Source organism: Arachis duranensis, chromosome 6, assembly GCF_000817695.3.
Source record: "Arachis duranensis cultivar V14167 chromosome 6, aradu.V14167.gnm2.J7QH, whole genome shotgun sequence".
Classification (NCBI taxonomy): domain Eukaryota; kingdom Viridiplantae; phylum Streptophyta; class Magnoliopsida; order Fabales; family Fabaceae; genus Arachis; species Arachis duranensis.
Genome location: NC_029777.3, coordinates 96,787,118 through 96,795,973, shown reverse-complemented (window position 1 = coordinate 96,795,973; position 8,856 = coordinate 96,787,118).

Sequence of the window (8,856 nt, the reverse complement as noted above, 5' to 3'; positions counted from 1 at the left end):
AAGATGGGATTCTTTTGGGTGAGATTGAAATCTTGAACATACACCCACACTTTGAACAATATCCGGTCTAGAGGATGTAAGATACATTAGTGAAACAATCATTCCCCTATATCGTGTTTCATCCACATCTTTGCCATCATCATCTTTTTCAAGTTTATTGTTTGGATGCATTAGTGTTCCCATTGGTTTAGAGTTTTCTAGGCCAAACTTTTTGATAAGTTCTTTTGCATAATTTCCTTGGTGAATAAAAGTACCACTAGGAGTTTGTTTAATTTGGAGACCAAGAAAGAAAGTAAGCTCTCCCATTAAACTCATCTCAAACTCACTAGTCATGAGTTTTCCAAACTCTTCACACAAGGACTCATTGGCCGATCCAAACACAATATCATCAACATAAACTTGAACTAGAAGAATATCATCATTAGATGCTTTAATGAATAAAGTTGTGTCCGTGATACCCCTTTGAAATTCATTTTCTAATAAGAAGGCACTAAGCCTCTCATACCAAGCTCTTGGAGCTTGCCTAAGACCGTAAAGAGCCTTGGTTAGTTTGAAAACATGATTTGGAAAGTCTTTATGTTCAAAACCGGGGGGTTGTACCACATACACTTCTCTATCAATAAAGCCATTAAGGAAAGCACATTTTACATCCATTTGAAACATTTTGAAACCCTTATGGGCAGCATAGGCAAGAAGCAATCTAATTGCTTCCATTCTAGCTACCGGAGTAAAAGACTCATCAAAATCTATTCCCTCTTCTTGATCGTAACCTTGGGCCACTAATCTAGCCTTGTTACGAACAACTTGTCCATCCTCACCAAGTTTATTTTTAAACACCCACTTAGTACTCGTAACTTTCTTACCATCCAGATGAGGTACTAATGTCCAAACTTCATTCTTGTCGAATTGAGCAAGCTCCTCTTGCATGGCCTTGACCCATGATGGGTCTTCAAGAGCTTCTTTCACATTATTGGGCTCCATTTGTGACAAAAATGCAAAGTTGCTTGGTTCGGATTGTCTTTTGGTTGAGGATCTTGTTGTCACTCCTTGGGAGGGATCACCAATGATGAAGTCATGAGGATAACCCCTCGTAGACTTCCATTCTCTAGGCTTCCTTTGTGGTGTTGAGCTTTGATGAGTTTCTGTTGGTCTCACTGTTTCAGTTTCTCGTGTTGGCTCAGGAGACAAAATAGAAATGTCTCCTCCAATCTGACGAGACAATTCTGGACTGGCAGATTCTTCAATTTGGGCAGACTTAGGATTTTCTTTGCTTGTTCTAGCTCCTTCACAATCTGAATCACTATCTATCACAGTACTGGGAATTAAGTTAGAATCACAAAAAGTAACATGTATGGATTCCTCTAAGGTTCTATGTTCTTTAAGGTAAATCCTATAGGCCTTGCTAGTGGTGGAGTATATCCAACAAACATTTCTTCATAAGATTTTGGATCAAACTTACCAAGATTTTCTTTGTTGTTAAGCACAAAACATTTGCATCCAAAAACATGAAAGTACTTAAGATTTGGAAGGGTTCCTTTCCATAGCTCATAAGGAGTTCTTTTCAACCCTTTTCTAATTATTGTCCTATTCAAAATATAACATGTTGTATTTACAGCTTCAGCCTATAGAAATTTAGGAACCTCATTCTCACATAACATAGCCCTAGTCATTTCTTGAAGGCTTCTATTCCTTCTTTCAACAACCCCATTTTGTTGAGGTGTTCTAGGGCATGAAAAATTATGAGAAATTCCAAAGTCATCATAGGATTTTTCAAAGTCTTGGTTTTCAAATTATTTTCCGTGATCACTTCTCAAATAAGCTACTTTTAAATATTTTTCATTTTGAATTTTCTTTCAAAGGGTTGAGAAAGCATGGAAAGCATCATTTTTATGAGCAAGAAAAAGTACCCAACCAAATCTAGAATAATCATCTACCACTACAAAACCATAGTGTTTACCTCTTAGACTTTGTGTTCTAGTTGGACCAAAAAGATCAATGTGTAACATCTCTAATGGCCTTTTGGTTGAAATTCCATCTTTTGGTTTAAAAGAGGATTTGACTTGTTTGCCTAATTGACAAGCATCACAAGTAAGATCCTTATCAAATTTAATTTTAGGAATTTCTCTAACCAGATTTTTCTTCACTATCTTAGAAATTTGGTACATGCTAGCATGACCCAACTTTCTATGCCATAGCCATTTTTCATATTCAAGAGATGTAAAACATGTTACATTTTGTTCTTTCAAGTCCTCAAGAGTTAATCCATACACATTGTTGCATCTCTTAGCTTCAAAAAGAATATCCCCAATTTTTTCACAAACAACCAAGCACACAAATTTTCTAAAAATTACTTCAAATCCTAAATCACACAATTGACTTACACTAAGTAAATTATGTTTCAAACCATTTACAAGAAGAACATCATTTATACAAGATGAAAATTTTTTACCAACTTTTTCAACGGCCACTATCTTTTCTTTTCCATCATCACCAAAAGTGACAAGTCCTCCATCATATTCATCAAGCTTTATGAAGAAGGTTGTCTTTCCGATCATATGCCTAGAGCATCTGCTGTCCATGTACCACATATTTTCCTTCCTCTTGGATGCTAGGCATACCTACAAAATAAGCTCAAGTGACCTTAGGTATCCAAATTTTCTTGGATCCTTTCACGTTAAACCATCTCCTATGTCCCAAATCATTGTAATAAAAAACAACTTTGTAAACTTTATCACCAATCATTCTTTCACCAAAGAAACACTGAACAGAAAAATGACCGCTTCGATTGCATAACCTACAAAACCTTGGAGTTGCTATTTTGTTAAAGTATGTGGGATCTTGAAACCTTGTGTCATTGGATGAAGAAGCTTTATCTTTAAAAGAAGGTTTCTTATCAGATTTATAAAACCCCAAACCAGCTTTATCGAAGAGTGGTTTTTGACTAGACAAAATTTGATTTAGATTTTTAGAACTTTGAATAAATTTGGCTAAGTCATTTTCAAGACTTTTAACCCTTTTCAGCAACTCTTCATTTTCCTTAAAACAGTTTACATATGCAACTACCGAGTGATCACTTTCACAATTTCTAAGTTGAGCTTTCAACTGCTTATTTTCTTCCACAAGATCACAAGCAGTTTCGGCCTCCCTTAGCTTTTCTTTGAGAAAATTATTTTCAGCTTTAAGAATGACAATTTGTTGTTCAAGATCTTGATTATCAGTCAGAAAACATCTTATTTTTTCAGAAAGGTGATCTATCATAAGATGAAGGTCTTCAGTGTCAGGGTTTTGAAAAAATACCTGATCTACATGATTTGCCATGAGACAAGGCTGTGACTTGGTCTCAGATTCTTCATCACTGTCTGAGTCATTTTCCAAGTCTTCCCATGATGCCATCGACCCTTCTTCTTCTTTCCCCCTTTTTGCTTCTCCTCTTTCTTTAACTTGGGACAGTCAGATTTGAAGTGTCCAATTTCCTTGCAGTTGTAACAAGTTACTTTGCTAAGGTCTTTTTTTCATTTTCCTTGAGCTGCTGCCTTTGCCTTTAAACTTCACCGTTTTCCTGATTTTTTTTGGCAAACAACACAAATTCATTTTCAGAGGAGTTATCACTGGATTCATCATCCAGGGGGTTAGTTACAGAAGAAAAAGTAATTCCTTTCTTTTTTGACTCTTTTTTCAAATAAATGTTTTCAAAAGCAAGAAGGTTTCCTCTCAAATCATCAAGTGTCATGGAATCAAGGTTACTGCTCTCAGAGATAATTAAAGCTTTTGTTTCCCACTCTTTAGTGAGACATCTCAGCACTCTTCTCACAAGCACAGAATCAGAATGTACTATTCCCATAGCATCCAAGCCCACAATGATGGTGTTGAATCGTTCGAACAGTTCATCAATGGATTCTCCTTCCTTCATTGTAAACATTTCATACTCCCTGTTTAACATGTCTATCCGAGTCTTTTTTACAATGGTGTTCCTTTATGAGTGATTTGCAATTTATTCCAGATTTCCTTTGTCGTTGTGCATCGTGATACCCGTCGGTACTCCTCAAAGCTGATAGCACAGTTGAGTAGATTAACAGCCTTGGCATTTAACTCTATTTTCTTTCTTTCTTCTTCGGTCCAACTTGCTTCAGGCTTAAGAGTGACTACTCCTTCAGCACTTGGGTTGATCGGAAATTGAGGACCATCTAGGATAATCTTCCATAGTCTGTAGTCTAATGCTTGCACAAAGATCTTCATTCTCTCCTTCCAATAGGTGTAGTTTTTCCCATTGAAAAGAGGCGGTCTGTTGCTTGACTGTCCTTCTGTAAGGTTATAGGACACCAGATTTGAGCCATTATTTTCTGCCATGAAGATCTTTTCTCCAAGCTGTAAAGCTTGATCTCTTTGAGACCAAGCTCTGATACCAATTGATGGTTTCAGTGGCTAAGAGAAGGGGGTTGAATCTTAACCCCTTTTTGCTTGATTACACTTTCTGGTCTTGGAGGAGACTTTTCCGTTTTTGTCTCGTTCCTAGCCACGAGACTTTTTATTTTTGTCTCATCACTTGGCATGAGATATTTTTGGTTTTGGCTCCTGTGCAATAGAAACAGAAATGGAGTAGTAGAGAAAGAAGATTACACCCAGATATATCCTGGTTCAGCTGCTAAGTGCAATGCAGCCTACATCCAGTCTCCATCACAACTATGATGGAATTTCACTATAATCAATCTGATTACAAACTGTAAAGTGCTAACCTAACTTATAAGGGAATTTTCACAGAATCATGAAACACAACATAGATGAACAAAGGAACTCTAAGACATCTATGGCTTTTTCTTTTAATTTTGCACTCTCTGCCTTTTTCTGCTCTATGGCTTTTTCATACAAACCTCACTGTTTGCCTTTTTTCCATGAGACTCAAGACATGAAAAAATTAAACAGAAAAATTACAAAACAGAATATATTGAAGGAGAAGAAAATCTATAAGCTTAGGTAGCTATGAGACTTCTGTGCCTTGCACTCTCAAACTTTCTCCTTGAATCAAACCGTGACTGTTCACCCCTTTTTATAGAGAGAGAAGCCTTCACAGTTGAAACAAAAACCAAGCTTAACTTCTTTTCCTTCATAACAAAACCGGTTCAGCCACAGAGAGAGAAGAGGTAACTCATGCAAAACCCAACATGCAAATACCTCTAGTTCTTCCTTGGTCATCACTCTTCATCAATCCGAGCGCTCCATCCTTGGCTTGCTCTCCAAGATGGATTTCTGGCCCTTGATGCTTCATGATGATGGCTTCATCTGGTCCAATCTCTGCCTCTTCCATCACTTCGTCACTCTAGCTACTTCCTGTGGTGGTTGAGCAGAATTAGAGACAAGCCATGCCTCCAAGAATCTCTTCCTTGCTGGCCGAATCTCCTTCTTTCTTTTTGAGTATGAAGAGCTCGAGATTACCTCACCAAATCTTTCCACTTTTGGTGAAAATCTCAGCCACAGCATACTTTTATTTTGTTATGTTTTCTTGCCATCATTATGATGGTCTTGAGACGTGCTTTTCTTTCCTTTTGGTAGCTTGAGGTAGCTTCCATGGCTTCCTAGATATTGACCGAAGGAAAGAGAGAAATGAGAGAGAAGATGGAGTTTGAAAGGAAAGCAATTAAATGAAATAGAATAAATTAATTGTAATGTGTTGCTTTTCCTCTATACTGAGTAGCGTGCATCTTCAATGCAATCAATCATGTCAAACACAATTTCTCTCTCATAGTTCCCATGCATGTATTCAATTCACTTTAGTGAAATTTGAATTCCACTAAAAATGAATTCCGTTGGAAGCAATGAAGCTTTGTTTTCTTTGCTTCATGGTTTCAGTCCAAACATGCTTGCCTTCAAGCAATTTTAGTTTGGGCTTGTAACTATGATAATCAAAACTGGCCCAAAAATATTTCAGCCATGTGATCCGATGGAAGGCATAGAGCAAATGATAACATTTGCTTTCCTGATGAATTATTTTCGGATCATGCATTGGGTCACATTAGCAAAGATTTGAAATTGGGCTTATGATAATCATTCAATCTGGCCCAATAAGTATCACAACAATTCAGCCACACTCATCATATATTCTTGCATCAAACCAAAGTTGAATGTAATTGGGCTTGCACCAAAATTTTATTTTCGGACCAATATTAAAACCTGCAACAAAATTATTAATCAATATATGTTAAGTGAAAATCAAATTAATAATTTTATAATTAATTATTTTAATAATGTTTTGTCATCACAAATATTAATTTAGAGTTTTCCAAACTCATCACATGTCTACAGCGAGACCATTTACATGTAGATCTCGTTTGACCACCTCATAGATGGTCTTCTTAGGTCTTCCTCTGTCTTTCACCCCTTGTCCATCCTCCATCTCATCCACCCTCCTAACTAGGGGCTCTGTCGGTCTTCTTCTCACATGTCCAAACCACTTGAGACGCGATTCTACCATCTTTTTCACAATGGGTGCTACTCCAACTCTCTCCTTTATATCTTCGTTCCTTATTTTATCCAATCGCGTATGACCGCTCATTCATCTCAACATCTTCATCTCTGCTATACTTAGCTTATGTTCATGCTCCCCTTCGGCTGTCCAACACTCTGTACCATAAAGTATAGTCAGTCTTATAGCAGTGCGATAGAATTTACCTTTAAGTTTTAAAGGCACTTTTTTGTCACATATAAAACCAGATGCACTCCGCCATTTTGACCAACCTGCTTGGATCCTATGATTTACATTCTGTTCAATCTCTCCATTATCCTGTATGATGCACCCAAGATACTTAAAACTTTTAATTTTTTGTAGAATGTTTTCTTCAATCTTTACCTCTATATTAGGGTTTTTCCTTCGCAGACCGAACATGCATTCCATATATTCCGTTTTGCTATGGCTTATGCGTAGACCATACACTTCTAGAGCTTCTCTCCATAAGTCCAACTTCTTATTTAGGTCTTCCCTTGACTCTCCCATAAGGACGATATCATCGGCAAAATGTATGCACCATGGAACAGGCTCTTGGACGTGCTCTGTGAGTACTTCCAAGACTTGTAACCAAGGTTCTGAGAACCGAGCCGGTCATCGAACCGTTCTAGTCACTGGTTTATTGGTTTATTGGTCCAACCGGTAGTTCAACCGAAAAAACTATTTTAGAATAAAATAATAAATAAATTATAAATAAACATCCTAAAATATAATTATAGTCTAATATAAATATTAAAATATCTTCGAAATCTAAAACACTACATAAAATATCATAAACCTAATCCATATGATCTTATCAAAATACAAACTCAAATTAAATAGTAAAAAAACATATCTAAATATTAAATCCCAACATCATGATTTATCAATCATCAAAATCCTCAAGAACTTGTTGCAAATTTGCTTCAGTTGATTAGGATTAGGATTAGCAGCATCATTCGAAATTAATAAAAGTTTTATTAATCTCTATTTGATTAATACTATTATCCATAACTGAAATTAATAAAAGTTTTATTAATTAAAACAAAATTAAAGACCAGCCACAACACAATGAAAAATCAATAAATTATTAACATGACCATATCTAAATTCTGCCACCAACATTCAGCAACAAACAAAGCCAGCAAAATCAGTAATAATTAAAAGCCAGCAACTACAAAACAAAGAAGTATCCATAACCAGATACGAAGTTAAAGACTAGCCACAGCACATTGAAAAATAAAAAAATTATCAACATGACCATATCTAAATTCTGCTACCAACATTCAGCAGCAACAAAAAGAAATAAAAACAGCAGGACGTTCAGCAGCAAAAATACCATTACCAATAGCATTCAGCATTCAGCAACAAAAATTATCATTCAGCAACAAACAGGGCATTCAACAACAAAAATTAGTGTTCAACAACAAAGTGTCATCAATCAAATCCATATGATCTTATCAAAATACAATCTCAAAAGTTAAATAGTAAAAATAAATATCTAAATATTAAAAACTAACATAAAGATTTATCAATAATCAAAATCCATAAATTAGAAGAACCTTGTGGCCGAATATTATTCGAATTAGGTGGATTAGGATTAGCAGAATCATTTGAATTAGGAGGATTGGCAAACGAATTATTACTCAAACAGGCATTATCAGCAAATGCTTCTTGATTAATACTTTCATCCAAAGCTAAAATCAATAAATTATAATCCAAATTAAAAACAGCAACAAAACGATTAGAAATCCAATAATCATCCATAAGACCATAGAATAGAATCAGTAACAAATCCATTACTCAATTTCAGAAACAAATCCATTACTCAATTTCAGAATCAGTAACAAAAGCACATATTAGAACAGAATCAGTAACACATCAGAAATCAATCACTAACTTCAGAGTTCAGATTCACAAATCCCTAATTTCAGAAATTGCATATTTGAGTAATTTAAAATTTCAGAGTTCAGACGACTAACCTTGACTGAGAGAAATTATAAAAGCTAGAAATTATAAAACCAATCAAAAATATGGTTAAAGCATTTCATCAAACATGTTGAGTGCGGTAAAATTAAAATGAAATAAGAAAATCCTAAGCTTAATTTCAATGTGATAGAGAAGAGAACAAAACTATTGTAACTTTAATTTAGTCTATGAAAAAATCCAAACCACTAGAAAATCAAATAATTACTTATTGTAGTAGAAATCAGAAGTTGCAGAGTTTGAAGAAGAGTATTGGTATTGTCTGGTGGCGGGTTTAGGGTACTCACGTCGGGGACAATAGAGAGCAGTTCGATGGCTGAGTGGAGCACGCGGGTTGGTCGCAGAGTTTGAAGCAGAGCAACGTGGCTTCCAGACGAACGCGAACTCGAACGGTG